General features: G+C 48.6%; 1 protein-coding gene across 3 annotated transcripts in view; it reads right to left on the reverse strand.

The window, feature by feature from the left end:
* Positions 1-18,560, reverse strand: part of CHODL (chondrolectin) — a 277,889-nt gene that overhangs the window by 106,871 nt on the left and 152,458 nt on the right. The gene's annotated exons all lie outside the window — the stretch shown is intronic.

The raw sequence follows: 18,560 nt of genomic DNA on the forward strand, positions 1-18,560 counted from the left end.
TTCGCAGCATGTTTTGGATTTTCCATACATCATTCCTGGGTGTCAAATTACCCCCGCACAGCAGTAAGAAGCCAAAGCTGCGCAGCTAGAAATCGATGCATCACCTTGCTCACGAGGAAAGAATCGATGCATCACGTTCGCCGTGCCAGAAAACTGATGCATCACTTTACTTTCCAATACATCACATCCTCTTCATCAATATTTTTTACGCATTCCAGGTACTTTGTGATGAAAAGATACATCAATTGGTTCCTATTGGTTCCTATTGGTTCCTAACCTCTTAAAAGTGATATCTTGACCTGTGTATATTGGATTCTTGTCATTTCGGTCTTATTTTATTCAGATACATATTATCTAATGTTCTAAACTTGTGTGGAGTACCTTTTGTGGTATTTTCATTGAGTTACCATATGAGTTATTGCAGAAATCCTTTACACATTGCCTTCTAAGCTAAGCCTGCCTGCTGTGTGGCAAGCTACCGGAGAGTGAGGACAGGATCATTTAGGTTGTGTTGTTACATACCTCTGCCAACTAGAGACCCAAATTCTAACAATGTTCAAATGTTTCCCACTAGACCTGGGTGGATTGTGTGGATCCTTTTTGCAAAGCACTGGATGATTGGGTGAAGGTCAATGAGATCAAATGTTATCAGGGGTTGTGCAATGTTTTTGCAACAAAGCACCTGTTGAGTCTTTGCTTTCCAGATCTTTGCCAGCACCTTGTTGACAGAAAGCTCACTGAGCCCAGAGAGCTTACCAAGGAGGCCGACAGCTGGGTTACCACCAGGGTCCACAAGAAGGTACATGGGAGTGACTCAAAGAAGGGTGGTTCAGGCACCCCCAGCAGAATGAGAGGAAGGTCAAGGCAGACCCAGGCAAGTCCCAGGATAAGTGGGAAGGAATGGGTTCCCATGACTTTTCTAAGAAGAGGGAGGGAGGTTCTGGTGGGCGGTGGCCCAGGGTGCCCCAGTTCCAACCCCACCGCTTTGATTTCAAATTATGTATAAAAATGTCTACTTAAGCAGTGGGTGTTCTGAAACCAACTGATGTTAGTTTCAGGGATAAAAAATGAACTGTCCTTTCTATTGTGGGAAAACAATTGTGAAAAAGTGAAAAATGTAGGAGTTCCACTGTAAGCACAGTACTCACCTATTCTTATGCATCTCTCAGTAAAGCCCATTCCACAGCTTCAAGTCCCTCTTTGTGTGGTGTTGAGGTGTTAAATGAGTTAACATTCATAGTGCAAAATATGTATTCATTTTTGATAGTTCCTACTGCTTCTTGTAACTTTCTCTGAAAATCATTAGTGTCCTCTGTATTTGATAGCATTAACTGAACAACTGGTTGCAAAACGGAATTCAGATTATTGCATTGAATCTACAGCTGACACAATGGGCTTCAGTGGAGGATTTAGTAAATCTTTGTGAATTTAGGCAATAAATATATATGTAAGAAATGTCAAATTGTAGAATGCACAGCACTTTTCAACTGTATTCAATAATTCATAATTGTCAGTCCAAATGATAGCATGCAGACCTGGAAGGCGCTCCATTCTTGCACATATGAAAACATGTCAGAAAGTAGGAACCATCTCTGGTCCCAAAACCAGGATGCACCGCCAGTGCAACCTGGTTTTGGGACCAGAGATGGAGCCCACTTTCTTAAATAAATATATATGTTCCACTCGTGGATGTTCCTTCTATCATAAAGAATGTGTCCTTTGTTTTCCATCGTTTTTCTTTTGCTTTATGTAAGTTTGTATTGAATGTGTTTTGCAAAGCTATAATTCAATTATTCTCTAGTTTCAAATATGTGGCAGTGTCATTGAGATGCTCTTGTAGATTAGAAGTGTAGAAATTCTTATCCATAATCACAACTGCTCCTCCTTTATCCACAATTCTGATTATTATAAAGTCGTTCTACAGTTTCGGCAATGCAGATTTCTCATTGCTCTTTAAATTGCTTTTAATTTTTTAGATGAAAAATCATGGCTGAAATATCCTAACTACATTTTAAACAGCAGCTAGCACTTTGAAGCAGATCACCAGCATACAGATGGATTTTTCTTGAACTCCTTAGGAGAATCATCCTTACTTCATAATGTGGGGTTTTTGGAATAAAAAAACTAAGGCAATTGTTTCCTGAACTTGTAAAAACTGATCTCAATCTGCAAAATATTAGTACTGTCCTTCTTTCCGATGCTCTCATTTTTTATTTTGTCAAAATGTAAGATGAAATGTTAATCATGAGCCTCTCGTTTTGCTCCATATGAGTCATTTTTCTATTCTCCCTCTTGAGTCTTTGAATGGATTTGTTGTTGTTTTTAAAAGACTTGCAGCATCCTCTTCTCAAAATGTGATGTAAATGGACACTCAGGTGGTCATTCCAACCTTGGCGGTAAAAGCTGCTTACTGCTGTCAGAAGACCGCCAACATACTGCCGCGGTAAAGCACCACGGTCATTCTGACCCACAACAGGCAAACCGCCAAAATACAGACATCCACAAAAGTCCGCCACACCAAAGGGCAGCGAGAAACTGGCGATGACCAAACCTCCACCGTCACGCCAACAGAAATACGCCCACACTATCACGACACACGAATCCACGCGGCGGTCTTTCAACCGCGGTATTCCATTGGCGGTACACACCGCCGCGCTCAATATACACACACACTTACAAAACACAGCCACATTGGACAATTACAAATACACACACCTGATACACATACACACACCACTCCCACACACCCAACACAATATAAAACACACACCCACATCACCCACAAATCCCCACTGCTACAGAATCGGGACCACGCACTGAGAAAAAGAGAACTGAGCACCCAGACGCGCATTTTACTTTCACCCAGCAATATTTCCACGCACTTCACACAACACACCAATCACCACACAATCCACCCCACACATCATCCACACCACCCCATGGCACCGCAAAGACACCCCAGGTTCTCCGAGGATGAACTCAGGGTCATGGTGGAGGAAATTGTACGGGTAGAGCCACAGCTCTTTGGGACACAGGTGCAGCACACCACCATTGCCAGGAAGATGGAGCTATGGAGCAGAATAGTCGATAGGGTCAACGCTGTGGGACAGCACCCAAGAAATAGGGACGACTTCAGGAAGCGGTGGAACGACCTACGGGAGAAGGTACGTTCAATGGTATCCAGGCACAACATCGCGGTGCAGCGGACGGGCGGCGGACCCCCACCTCCTCCCCCCAGAATTTACAACATGGGAGGAGCAATTCTTGGCGATCCTGCATCCTGAGGGCCTCGCAGGAGTAGGAGGAGGAATGGACTCTGGTAAGTCAAATCATCAATACTTCATCCCCCCCACCCCACCAGCATACCAACTCATACCCCCACCTCACCCTCACCCCCATCACATCCTGCTCCTTGCAAATGTCTCACCATCACAGCCCACCCATCCCAACACCAATCCCTGCATGCAACCACAAAGCATGGACACCCAGCACCAAAGCATGCCCACTGCACATACCCACCCCCCACCAAATCACCTTCACAAAAGCCCCCACACAGGAATGCCAGCACTGGGGTACAAGGGCACCCACCCATTACACGCTATGGCACACACAAATGCAATAACCATACTTTTATACCCCTGCAGGACCCGAACGCCACGTCACCGCGCAGGAGGGTCCACAAATGTCCACTCCACCCCCAGAAGAGGCCCACAGTGAGGACAGCACCTCTGTCGACCTGGATCTAGATGACCAGCCCGGCCCATCGGGGACCTCGGGACAGTCGGTTCCCCTCACACAGCCACAGCCCATAGCAGACCTTCCCCCCTCTGGGAATACCAGCACAGCACCCACCCAGCGGGCCCATCCCTCTGTCCCCAGGACACGTCAATCGGCGGTGTGTCCACCACTACAGGGCACCCAGGTTAACCCACCACCCCAACAACAACAGGGACCTGGGGGCAGTGGTAGTGGGCACACGGTCCAGGGGACGGAGGCCCAGGGAAACAGGGGAACTGGGAGGGCTGCTGTGCGACAGGGGGGGGACAGGCCCAGGGAACCCACTCTCCACAAGGCCCTCACCACCACTCCCAGGAGACGATGGCGACGGTCCTGGCCAGGTTTCAGGAGATCCAGCTTCTGCAGGAGGAACAGTATTTGTCTTCAGGGAGGAACTACGAAACATCAGTTCCACCCTGGCCACCATTGTAGGGGCTCTGAATCAGGTAGTCACCACATTGCGGGACACTGTGGCAGGACAAAGGGCCCCTGACACTAGCATGGACCAAGAACTGCCTACCACCTCTGCCGGCGCTAGAGGACAGGAGGCCCCGCCACAGGACCACAGAAGGAGAACCACCCCGCAAGCGGGCCCTGAGATCCAGGAAGAAGACAGAGTAAGATGCCAAGACCCCCGCCAGGAAAGGATACCTCCCTGATTGTCATCCCACTGTCCCACATTGACACCCTGTCCATTCTTATACTGCCCATGCTCCACTTTCCACAGGCATTTGGACAATGCACCTGTGATACTAATAGTCTGGACTCTGCCATGGACAATCCTCCACCATCACCCCTCACCGATTTGCAATCACCCACCAATATAGAGCACTGAAATAAACACAGTTATTGCACAAACCAATCAGGAGTCTGGATGTGATTTTGTACTAATGTATTAGACAATACCGTCCCAAAATGCATATTTACATTGTGATGCCAACATACCACTGTCACACAGCTGTAGTCCATGGGGAAACAAAGCAGATGTCACGCAGTATGGCCCACATCTCTGAAATTGTAAGGGAAAGTCACAACTCAGTTACCATACACTGGGGGAAAAGGTCAGACAGTAGAGAGGTGGTAGGGGTTAAGTATATGTAATATGCCGGGTTGGAATCTTACCTGTGTGTCATTGAAAATACTGCTGTATTACTGTGTTCCTGTTGTCTATGTCGTCCTCTTCGGCTTCCTCGGCTTCACTCTCCACAGGCTCCACAGCTGCTGCAACACCACCATCTGGGCCATCCTCCTGCAGAAAAGGCACCTGGCGTCGCAAAGCCAAGTTGTGAAGCATACAGCAGGCCAGGATGATCTGGCACACCTTCTTTGGTGAGTAGAATAGGGATCCACCTGTCATATGGAGGCACCTGAACCTGGCCTTCAGGAGGCCGAAGGTCCGCTCGATCACCCTCCTAGTTCACCCATGGGCCTCATTGTACCGTTCCTCTGCCCTGGTCCGGGGATTCCTCACTGGGGTCAGTAGCCATGACAGGTTGGGGTAACCAGAGTCACCTAATAGCCACACCGGGTGCCTCTGGAGTTGACCCATCATGTAAGGGATGATGCTATTCCGCATGATGTACGCGTCATGCACTGAGCCAGGGAACTTGGCATTAACATGGGAGATGTACTGGTCTGCCAAACACACCATCTGTACATTCATCGAATGATAACTCTTTCTGTTTCTGTACACTTGTTCACTTCTGTGGGGGGGTACTAAAGCCACATGGGTCCCATCAATGGCACCTATGATGTTGGGGATATGTCCAAGGGCATAGAAATCACCTTTCACTGTAGGCAAATCCCCAACCTCAGGGAAAACAATGTAGCTCCGCATGTGTTTCAGAAGGGCAGACAACACTCTGGACAAAACCTTGGAAAACATAGGCTGAGACATCCCTGATGATATGGCCACTGTTGTTTGAAATGACCCACTTGCAAAGAAATGGAGTACTGACAGTACCTGCACTAGAGGTGGGATCCCTGTGGGTTGGCGGATGGGTGACATCAGGTCTGGCTCCAGCTGGGCACACAGTTCATGAATAGTGGCTCGGTCAAGCCTGTATGTCAGTATGACATGTCTTTCCTCCATTGTCGACAGGTCTACCAGCGGTCTGTACACGGGAAGATTCCTCCATCTCCCCGCATGTCCCAGTGGACGGTGCCTATGAAGGACAACAGCGAGCACAGAGTAAATCAACCCACAGGTACGTAACCACAGCTTGCACATAACACGATTCCCAATGCATTGAATGGTTTGTATGAGTGTTGATGCAAGGCCTAGGTATGTGTGACGCAGTTAAAAGTAAGCCATGTGTGCCCTTGAAATGGCAGCTGCCTGACCTGTGAAGTGTGACAATGGGATGTGAGGTAAATGCGCTGGCGTGGCACACCTTGGCGGTAGGCGGTCGAAGACCGTGGCGCAAAACAGCATTGGTTAACATTGAACCCTATGGGTCTCAGGAGCCAATGACAATGTGCGCCGGCGGTCGCGGTACGCACCACCGCGGTACGCACCGCCACGAGCGTGACCGCCATTTTCTATCTGCTTAATCACTCGATACCTGATCTTCGACAGGAGAGGACCTACACTGCAAATGCTGCTGTGACCTCGGTCTGGAAGAGACAATGGCTCATGCGACTGGGGAAAGGGCCCCTGCCTTCACTGCTCAGGAATTGGAGAAACTCATGGATGGGGTCCTCCCCCAGTATGCGCTACTCTACGGTCCTCCAGACCAACAGGTAAGTACACTGGGACCATGCTTTGGGGGCAATGGCTGTGTTGAGTCGGGTGGATGAAAGATGGTGGGGAGGGGAGCGAATGAGGCATGCATCAAACGACGGATGACAGGATGTGCCACATGGCAAGGGTAGGGATGGGGGGCCACTCACATTGAGGGTGCAGAAGGTTAAGACTCTTTTTCTCCCCCTGTACATTTCACATGGGTCAGCGCCCACCAGAAGATCGACATTTGGCGTGCCATCGCCAAGGACGTCCGGGCCCTGGGGGTCCACCAGAGACGGGGCACCCACTGCCGGAAGAGATGGGAGGACATCCGACGCTGGAGCAGGAAGACGGCGGAGGCTCAGCTGGGGATGGCCTCCCAATGTGGGAGGGGTGCCAGTCGGACTTTGACCCCCCTGATGTCCCGGATCCTGGCGGTGGCCTACCCCGATTTGGATGGGCGCGTGAGGACATCACAGCAGACACAAGGGGGTGAGTACACTCTCATTCTGGTGACTTTGCGCGCAGTGGAGGGGTCTGGGTGGGGGAGGAGGGCTGTGGGTATCCCTAGGCCAGGGCGATTTCTGTAGGCTAGGCCCCTCCGTAAGGCATGGCCCTGTGCCCCCACCCCCCACCTCTGTAGGGTGCCAAGTACAGCTATTCATGGCCCTGTGTCATCTATGTGTGCAGATGTCGTCCATAGGCTTGTAGGCCATGTCACACGGATTGAGTAGTGGACCCCAAGTGCGCGGCGTAGTGCAGGGGGCTTCTGTGTCTGTCCTGTCCGCCAACGGTGTCGCCAATGCATGCACTCAACATGTCTTTATTTTCTCCCCCCCCCCTTTTTTGTGGTCTTCCTGTTCATGTGTGCATTAGCATCATCAGGCGGAGGAGAAGTGGCATCGGAGCACGAGGGAGCTGCATCCCACATGGCCCTGGAGGGCCATGCAACGGATTCAGAATACACCAGTGGGACGGAGGGCGAGGGGAGCTCCACAGCGGGGACTCGGGCAGACATAAGTGACATGGACTCGTCCTCTGAAGGGAGCTCCCTTGTGGTGGCGGCAACATCCGTGCCCCCCGCAACAACAGGTACAGCCGCCACCCAGCGCACCAGCACTGCCCTCCCAGCAGCCCCTCAGCATTTGCCCTGTGCCCGCTCACCCAGGAAGGTGGGCATCTCCTTCACCCCAGGCACCTCAGGCCCTGCCCCAGTCACCCCTGCTGCCCTCAGTGAGGAGATCATTGACCTCCTGAGGACGCTCACTGTTGGGCAGTCTACCATTTTGAATGCCATCCAGGGTGTCGAAAGAGAGGTGCACCAGAGTAATGCATACCTGGAGGGCATTCATTCTGGTCAGGCTGCCCTTCAGCGATCGTTCAACAAACTGGCCTCAGCACTGATGGCAGCAATTGTCCCTGTCTCTAGCCTCCCCCCTCTAACTTCCTCCACCCATACCTTATCACCTGTACCTCTGCCTATCCCAGACACACCATCAGACCAGCCTGCACACACCTCAACACCCAAGGGAAGCTCATCCAGACATAAGCACCACACATCACACAAGCATTCACACAAGCAACATCCACATACAGACATACCAACACCCACTGCCTCCACTGTGTCCCCCTCCTCCTCGTCTCCCTCCTCCCTCCCTGTCACGTCTCCACTCACACCTGCATGCACAACATCTTCAGCCACTACGTCCATCACCAGCACACACACCAGAACCCCCCGCACACGTGCAGTCACCACTCCCACTACCATTTACACGTCCCCTGTGTCCTCTCCCAGTGTGTCTGTCACCCCCTCTTCCAAGATACACAAACGCAGGCAGCCACCCACCCAACAGCCATCCACCTCACGACAGCCTCCAGCCCAAGCACCTGCACCCAAAGACACCAGACTTAAGTCTCCTACAACCACAACCTCTTCCTCCACTCCCATACCCACTACACCTACCCGTCCCACTGCTCCTAAGAAGTTTTTCCTGTCCAAACTCAACCTCTTTCCTACAACACCCCCACCCCGTCCATCTCATAGGACTCCAGTCAGCACCTCAGCCACCACAAAACCGGGCCCTGTGATGACAGTCTGCCACACCCTCAAGGGCAGCCAGTTCAGTACGGAGCCAAGGCACGGGCAGCCCACCCCCGGAGAAACACCCGAAGATAGTCAGCGACCGGCGCGAGAGGGTGAAAACACCAGGCACTAAAATCCCTACCATGGCTCCGGCACGAAGTGTGGAGACAGGTGGCACACCGCCCAAGGTGGGGAAGGGCCACAGGCGAACAGGGAAGGCTGGGAAGGGCAGCATGCCTGAGGAGAGCGCCATCAGCCCAGCTGGCCAGGAGGGCCCCGCCAGCCCCATCCCAGGTGGGCAGGAGGACACCAACAGGCCCGGTACTGCAGACCAGGAAGGCCCTGCCAGCCACCCGACAGATGGGCAGGAAGGCCCCGCCAGCCACAGGACAGGTGGCAAATGACCTGCATGCCATGGCCTGATCTGCTGAACTGGGCCCTTCATCTCAAGCACCGCTGCACCGGGCACCGCCATCTCAAGCACCGCTGAACTGGGCCCTTCATCTCAAGCACCACTGAACTGGGCCCTTCATCTCAACCACCGCTGCACTGGGCCCTTCATCTCAAGCACCGCTGCACTGGGCACCGCCGTCTCAAGCACCGCTGCACTGGGCACCACTGTCTCAAGCACCGCTGAACTGGGCCCTTCATCTCAAGCACTGCTGCACTGGGCCCTTCATCTCAAGCACCGCTGAACTGGGCCCTTCATCTCAAGCACCGCTGAACTGGGCACCACCGTCTCAAGCACCGCTGAACTGGGCACCGCCGTCTCAAGCACCGCTGAACTGGGCACCGCCGTCTCAAGCACCGCTGAACTGGGCCCTTCATCTCAAGCACCGCTGCACTGGGCACCGCCGTCTCAAGCACCGCTGAACTGGGCACCGCCGTCTCAAGCACTGCTGAACTGGGCACCGCCGTCTCAAGCACCTCTGCACTGGGCCCTTCATCTCAAGCACCGCTGCACTGGGCACCGCCGTCTCAAGCACCGCTGAACTGGGCCCTTCATCTCAAGCACCGCTGCACTGGGCCCTTCATCTCAAGCACCGCTGCACTGGGCCCTTCATCTCAAGCACCGCTGCACTGGGCACCGCCGTCTCAAGCACCGCTGAACTGGGCCCTTCATCTCAAGCACCGCTGAACTGGGCCCTTCATCTCAAGCACCGCTGAACTGGGCCCTTCATCTCAAGCAGCGCTGCACTGGGCCCTTCATCTCAAGCACCGCTGCACTGGGCCCTTCATCTCAAGCACCGCTGCACTGGGCCCTTCATCTCAAGCACCGCTGCACTGGGCACCGCCGTCTCAAGCACCGATGAACTGGGCCCTTCATCTCAAGCACCGCTGAACTGGGCCCTTCATCTCAAGCACCGCTGCACTGGGCACTGCCGTCTCAAGCACCGCTGAACTGGGCCCTTCATCTCAAGCACCGCTGAACTGGGCACCACCGTCTCAAGCACCGCTGAACTGGGCACCGCCGTCTCAAGCACCGCTGGCCCATTAGCGGCAGGGGCAGGCCCGCATCTGTGTCGGGCAGGGCTGCACGAGCACTCTGGGCACCAGTCCCCCTCCAGAACCAGTGGAGACATGCATCCACTTGAGAGACTGTGGCTTTGCACTCCCCAGGATGGCACAGTGGGCAACCCACCCACTGGAGAGACTTGAGAGACTGTGGCTTTGCACTCCCCAGGATGGCACAGTGGGCAACCCACCCACTGCAGAGACTTGAGAGACTGTGGCTTTGCACTCCCCAGGATGGCACAGTGGGCAACCCACCCACTGGAGAGACTTGAGAGACTGTGGCTTTGCACTCCCCAGGATGGCACAGTGGGCAACCCACCCACTGGAGAGACTTGAGAGACTGTGGCTTTGCACTCCCCAGGATGGCACAGTGGGCAACCCACCCACTGCAGAGACTTGAGAGACTGTGGCTTTGCACTCCCCAGGATGGCACAGTGGGCAACCCACCCACTGGAGAGACTTGAGAGACTGTGGCTTTGCACTCCCCAGGATGGCACAGTGGGCAACCCACCCACTGTAGAGACTTGAGAGACTGTGGCTTTGCACTCCCCAGGATTGAACAGTGGCCATGGAGGCCCCTCGTGGATCTGGCGTCGTGCACTCATCTGGCTGAGGTGCCCCCCTTCCCTTCCCCCTGAGGTGCCCTTTAGTTTTCTTATCTGATGCCCCTGCAGTGTTCTCTCCGTTGGAGTCAGGTATCCTGTGTGGGCTTTGCCCATGTGATTTGGGCCCAGTGGTCCACGGACAATGTCTGCTACAATGCTCTGACTTGTACATATATGTATATAAGTGTTTTTGATGTGTAGATATATATATATATAATTCTGCCAGTAATACAATATATTCCAATGTTTAGAATCATTTCCTTTTGTCTTTGCATTCTTCCGAGGGGTTTGGGGGGGGGTAACTGTGATGTATTACTGTCCATTCATGTGTGTGTTTTAGTGGGTGAGGGTGGGGGTGGGTGTGTCGCGTATGTGTGTCCCCGTAATATTTTCTCCTCCCCCCTCCCCTGTGTCGTAGGTGCAGTACTCACCCTTGTCTTCTGCGCCGGAGTTCGTGCTCCTGGTAGAGGAGCAGGAAGACAATCGCTGGGAGGATGTGGAGTTCGGGTTCCATGCTGTCCAGATTCTTCGTGGGGTGTATGGAGGTGAGCGTTTTCCATTTGAAATGGCTGTTTCCGCCATGTTTTTATCGGCTGGGCTACCGCCCCGGAAAAGGTGGCGGATTGGTGTGTTGTGATAGGGTGGGCGGTACATTGACTCCCGCCTGTCTGTTGGCGGTGACCGCCGCGCTGTTTTTTTGTGCCGCTGTGGCGGGCGGTGTGGTAATGTGGTAGTCTCTGTTGGCGGTTTCTGCCAGGGTCGGAATTCAATTTTTTTACCCGCCAGCCTGTTTGCGGTTTGGCCGCTGGTTTAACACTGACCGCCAAGGTTGGAATGACCCCCTCAGTGTCTATCATTTCGCTATTTAATGAGTTAGTAGAGCCTTTATCCTTGTGATGGCACTCTCTGCTTCTTGGTTATTGACTTTTTCTGATGTATTTGCATTCCCCTATATAGTGGATGCTATTTTTTTGTTTTTCTTTGGGTGATGCTAGTATCTGGTTTACTGGTATCTTCAGTTAAAGATATATAATTCTTATTAGAGCTCTCCTTTAGACATACATCTCTGCTCATGTGTTCACTTTGTTTTTTATATGCACTTCATATAAAATTATTGTTTTTAGGATCTTTGATATCCTTTGTATTGTGGATCTGTCATCTCCAGGTGGTATCGCTTAGATGGAGTTTGTTCCTGCTAAAAGTGACATCTTCTCCCAAAAAGTAAAAGCATTGCACATCTTTACTTGGTTGCCTTTTTGAGGCAATTCTAAAAGGTCACAAATGAGTCTTCGGGCCTCTAACATCAGTCAGTTCTGGAAGAAACTTAAAGTGAGAGACCAGCACTCCTTTGTGTATCCTAGGTTCCAATAAGAATTAAAGAACAATCTAAACTTAGATGGTACAAATAGACGTGATGTGCATTTGAGAAAACCTAAAGTCGGAGAGAAGATCTTGAGCAGAAAGATTTTTAGGCCCATATTTATACTTTTTTAGCGCCGCATTTGTGCCGCTTATTTACGCAAAAATGGCGCAAACGTAGAAAATACAATTGTATTTTGCAAGTTTGCGCCGATTTTGCGTCAAAAAATTATGCACATGCAGCGCTAAAAAAGTATAAATATGGGCCTAAAAATCTTTCTGCTCAAGATCTTCTCTCCGACTTTAGGTTTTCTCAAATGCACATCACGTCTTTTTGTACCATCTAAGGCCCATATTTATACTTTTTGACGCAAAACTGCACCAACGCAGTTTTGCGTCAAAAAAATTAGCGCCGGCTAACGCCATTCTGAAGCACCATGCGGGCGCCGTATTTATTGAATGACGTTAGCCGGCGTTAGCCGCCGGCGCCGTCTGGTGTGCGTTAAAAAAAACGACGTACACAAGGCAGCGCCGGCGTAGGGGAAAATGGAGCTTGGGCGTCAAGAAATGGGGCAAGTCAGGTTGAGGCAATTTTTGCGCCTCAACCCGATTTGCGCCATTTTTTTTTCACTCCCAACCCCCATAGAAATGACTCCTGTCTTAGCAAAGACAGGAGTCATGCCCCCTTGCCCAATGGCCATGCCCAGGGGACTTATGTCCCCTGGGCATGGTCATTGGGACTAGTGGCATGTAGGGGGGCACAAATCAGGCCCCCCTATGCCACAACATTTTTTTTTTTTTAAACTTACCTGAACTTACCTTAATGTCCCTGGGATGGGTCCCTCCAGCCTTGGGTGTCCTCCTGGGGTGGGCAAGGGTGACAGGGGGTGTCCCTGGGGGCATGGGAGGGCACCTCTGGGCTCCTTCAGAGCCCACAGGTCCCTTAACGCCTGCCTTTTGCAGGCACTAAAAAACGGCGCAAAAGCGGCCGTACGTCATTTTTTTTGACCCGCCCACTCCCGGGCGTGATTTTTGCCCGGGAGTATAAATCCGACGCACATGCCTCGGAGTCGATTTTTTAGACAGGAACGCCTACCTTGCATCTCATTAACGCAAAGTAGGTGTCCACGCTAAAAAATTGCGCTAACTCCATGGACTTTGGCGCTAGACGCGTCTAACGCCAAAGTATAAATATGGAGTAAGTTTTGCGTCGAAATTGCGTAAAAAAAACGACGCAATTCCGGCGCAAACGGAGTATAAATATGCCCCTAAGTTTAGATTGTTCTTTAGTGATTTGGATGCAGAGGAAAGAAAACACTTGATTTAGGGGAGTTGTGACAGTGAAAATGTGAGACTTTAAGAGTTCTACCAACGATAAGCACACCTTTCTTAAGAAAAGGATGAAAAGTAAAATTGATTTGGGATGTGTGATGAAAACCAAATGAAGCAATTACCTTTTCTCAGGTATAGTAAACAGAAAACCCAGTGGTTTAATTCAAGGACCTTGTAGGACCAGGAAACTCTGCTGGTTCCGCTAAAGACCCACGCTTATACTTTGCCTGTTTTGCTTGTGTTTCTTCTGCTAACTGGCAACATATCTCAGTAATACTTTTGTACATTTTAACAGATTGTTTCATTCTAGGATTTAGACCCCACTACCACTATCTTTGAATTATGTATGTAATTTTCCACAAAGCAGCTCTGAGCATAGCAGGAGGCATTTTCTCTTACCTCTTAACAATAATCCCATTCCATTCTAGGGTTACCCCAGCAATGAAACAACTCTGTTCTGCTCCTTGTGACACCAGCTATACTGGTACTTGTATGTACTATCAAAAGTACTCCCCTGTATAATCGGACAAGCCCCAGTATCTCTGGAAGGTTTTACTCTGTCTGATTGATTGTGTGGGTATATTTTGGCATTAACCTATGCTCAGGCTTAAAGATCATAGCCTTCCCCAACCAAAACTAGATTATGCTGGACCATTTTTCTGTACTCTTATGGTCATGTACTTTTCAGCTGCCTGGTCTTACAATGTACATGTTATATTTTAATAATGCTTGCATAAGATAAAGGAATACACTATGGGCTCAGAATATCTTTATAATAGGATGTGTTGGATATTTCAAACTAAGGTATCATTGATTAAGCCTGATAATCTATTTGTCTGGTACAGTTGCCAAGGCCCATCACATAAGAAAAAAATAATAGCATTACCTTGAGTACTAACTCTTCTAGATTGAAGTTTGCAGCTGCATGAGCTCATTGGGTCACTCACAGTGAGTGCTGTTTGAAAATTCCTGAGGTTGGCAAATGTAAGCACTGTTCAGGAAGTAAATAAGGGTAGACTCTTATGTCAGCTTCCATTTGTTCAATGTCAACAGTGGTTAAAACATGGGCACTTAGATATCGGATTCTGTCCTTATAGGAACCACTACATGTGGTGATCTTGTTATGGTGTATGCAGCATTCAATGAACAAGAAAGTTTATGAAGCATTGTTTTTTTGCACTGTATATATCATTTCTGAATCCATTGCTATCTGTTAAAAAGAACCGTCGCACATTCAGTACTCCAGCACATGGATGAGTCATTCCTATTACATTTGATCCTCGAGCCTGACCGAGTGCCATCCTAAAACAACTTTAGCTTCTGACCTCTAGATTTGAGACTCTCCATTCTATTTCTAGCTCGGAAGAATGGCTATGCTCTCAAATACCCTCGCTGTAAGCGATTGCTGAGCTGCGACTTTAAAGGTGCACCTTTTCAAACTCCCTTCACTGCCAAGCTCCCAGATATAGGAACCTCTTTGAACAAATTGGCTAAATAAAAATAGAATGAAACTTTGATCTGCTACCCTAATTTCTACCACCAGCTGTCCAGTTATCTTGCCATCAGAGCAAAGCCTCTGCGACTTTTTCCTAGTTAGGCATTTCTCAGGAATTCTTCACTGTGATTTGACTTTATCTGGCACACAGAACAAACTTTATTCCAACAGGCTAGCACCAATTTCCTATAAAATGTATCTTCCTCACGGTGCTCCTGTGTTTTTGTTCCAACTACTATGTCTAATAACACATATTCATTATTTGTCAAATTTAGAACTTGGAACTTCCATTTTCAGGACATTATATCGTCGACAATGTAAACATTTGCGAATCCTTGTGAAAAGCAAATAAAACGTTTGATCTAAGTGCAAAATGAAGACCCTGATCTGGACTGCAGATGACACTTAGAGGCATGTTTAAGAACCCCTAGCGCCATTCTAACGCCACATTAGCCTAATTTTTTCCGCAAGGCATAATGTATGCAAAGGGGGTATTCCCCTGTTAGGGGGGGCTGAAAAAATGGCACAAAGAAATCTAACAGATTTCCTTGCGTCATTTTTTTAGCACTTTCAACTGCTGCTCAGAGCAGGTGTTAAAAGGGGGCATGCCATTGAATACAATTGGCCCCTGTGTGTTCTCTAGGAGTAGCATCAAAATGTTGGCGCAACTCCTGCGGAGTACATCAATGGCTTAAAAAAAATTACACCATTTCACCCTATCCTGCACCCAGGTATGCCGTTTTTCAAATATGGCGCACTCATGGTGGAGGTAATAGGGTGCTAACGGGTGAAAGAAAGGTGGCTCTGCACTGTGTACAGTGCCACTTTTCTTAAATATGCCCCTTACTATCACAGGTAATATGCCAGGTGGTCAGGCTCTACAGAGCCTTCCGCTTAAGAAGAAATGGGAAAATATTTATTTCCATGTACCATGTCGTACTGAACACACAAAGACTGACGTTTAAGAAAATTGCCAATGCTTTCCACACACTCATTGATCATCTAAGTGTATGCATATTTTAAGTATGCACAACTGCAATGCCTTTGAAAATATGCCTCACGCACCCACACCTCATATGTTTAGGTCTGTTTCATAAAAAGTGATTTATCTTATGTGTTCAAAAATTATATTTTAGAAGTCAAAATACAACTTCTGAATGACAGAAAAAGAAATAGTAGCATTTTCACCTTTCCAAATTAGATTAGAGAACGAAATATTAAATCACCTTTGACATTGAAGAGAAACACTTATACACGTAACATCATTTTACCAAAACATACACGTCAGCATTGCTCCAGCAACAAGTCAGTAAAAAATACATACAACAGAGGTTGTAAGATTTCTTGTGCATCAGTTGCAAAATGTTGTTTTTAATGAATGTATTCCTCTCAAATAATCCCAAAAGACGCCTGACACAAACGAAGAAAAGTCATATGGAGCTTCATTTTTAAAGATTTCTAAACAAGCTCAAAGCTGCTACCTGTTCTTTTTTCATTCTTCTGCCTCACGGTAATGGCCTTGCAGAAAGCAATTCATCCTCTTCACTGGGCTATATAGAAATATCAATATCTAGTTGCAGAGATGCTGGTCTTACAATAAAGAGAGTTCTTTAAAAATAACCATCGTCCGTGCATGGTTGGATCTGGCACATAGGACTAACATCACTAGATCGATATGGAAGCCAAGCTCTAATGAAGAGGGGACAAAACATGCCCAGGCCTGAGGCACGATTTTTACTGGTCGAATAAGGAGGAAAGCAGGCACAGCTGTGTCTGAATACTAATTTGTGGCCCAAGAGGTGTAGAGTATTCTAAGAGGCACAAAGTGGACAATATTATCACAATATTGTGATGCATTTGTGCAATTCAATATTTCAGCTACTCCTGGCATCGTAGCTTATGAGATCATAGAGAGGCCGTGATGTGGACTGAGCTGGTAAGCGCCTTAAACCTGAACTCAGTATTGTAGAGTAAAGTCTATGTACTGTAACCGCAATGTACATGTTTTTAGTTTTGTAAGGAAAAAACATCCACTACTGGGAATTAGTCTGTTAAAAAGTTGTAAAGGTGGGGCATAATAGATATGATAAATTACACAACAGGGTGAGAGTATTAAGTGAGTCAAAGAAATTTGCTAAGTCTACTAAGACAGAGCACATCCCACTCAGTACAGCTACGGTTGATGCAGAAATAGGATTTATGAACGAATTAATGAATGATAGCATGTGTAGTTTACACACTACCGGAGGCATCTCTAGGCGTCGGCCAAGTAATTCATCTAAATAAGTGCATTTTTACGGCTTTCTGTAAGGGTGTCAAGAAACCAGTATGTTTCAAAGCATAGGGCTATGAATTCCACAAGTCCGGGTCATGTACATTGAGGGCCCTCCCTCCCTTCCTTCCAGAGGCCCTCCCACCAGGACCTTCCCACCCCTGCTCTTAAGCTTTTCTTAAGGATTAAATATGAGGAGGTGCTCTGAATTTCGTAAACTGAAGGTAGCCTCACAGGAGTGATTTTGAACTGGGAATACTTGGAGATTGAATTCTAAGCCATTTGGCCATAATGCAGCCAACTCTAAAGGTCTTGTGAAGCCTTCTGGGAAAGGACACACTAAGGTCAGTCTGCCTTTGACTGCTCCAGTAAACACAGGGCCATATTTAGCAAAAATTTAAGCAACGCAACACAGCAAGACACCTTAATGTGCTGTGCTGTGTGAAAGGGCAGGAATGTGTCATACTTACCATTATGCAGCACAAGCCTGCCCTTTCCTAGCACTGGTGCACTTTTGGTTGCCTGGCGCCAATGCAGACACCCTTATGTCATACTGCAAGGGTGCCTGCATTGCTTGTAGGATTGTTTTTGTGCAGGAAGGAACACCTTCCTGCACCAAAACAACTTTCAGAGGCATTTTCCTCTTTCTAATGAGGAATGCAGCAAACGAACTGTATGCCGCTGCTGAGGAGGTGTACAATTCTGATGCATTCCCAGGTCTACCAATGTTGGCGAATCTGGTAATGTGTCAGAAGCCGTGGGTGGATGCATTGGAACACCCATGCTCCCCCCATGGCACACCTCCCTGCCGCACAGTAACGCAACGCAGTGGTTTGTGCTTCCTTGCATTGCTCAAGATTTATCAATCTACTCAGAGTCATGCAAGGTGGCCTTGCATGGCTTGGTAAATCTAATTTAGGTTTTGTGTTGCCCTTGCATCAGCTTGCATTTCGCTGGGCGACGCAATTCATATATATGCTCCCTCGCCATTTGGGAAGAGTTACTGGCCAAAGCATTAGTCATATAGTATTGGGTTACTCGAGCAGAAGATTCTTTTCAGTTCAGAGGGATATTTTAACCACTCAAATTCGGAAAACGTTGCTGTTGTGCGCTACAATAAAGTGATGCTTCAATATGACATTTTAAGGAATCATAGTTTTAAAAGTTCGAATTTAGGTAAAGAAATCCACTTTTGTGCTGGATGCATTGCTCAAATTGTGGCAGTTATAATTAACAGTGGCAAGTCATTCAGAGCTTATAATACTGTAAAAAACATGCAAGTTGTGGGGAAGTAATATTGACAGCATTTTGTGAGTAGATACACATGGTTATTTTAGCAGTAACCTATAATTATTTTTAAGTACAAAACTGAATGTTAGGTTTGACCTGCTTCTGGT

This window comes from Pleurodeles waltl, chromosome 8 (assembly GCF_031143425.1).
Source record: "Pleurodeles waltl isolate 20211129_DDA chromosome 8, aPleWal1.hap1.20221129, whole genome shotgun sequence".
Lineage (NCBI taxonomy): Eukaryota > Metazoa > Chordata > Amphibia > Caudata > Salamandridae > Pleurodeles > Pleurodeles waltl.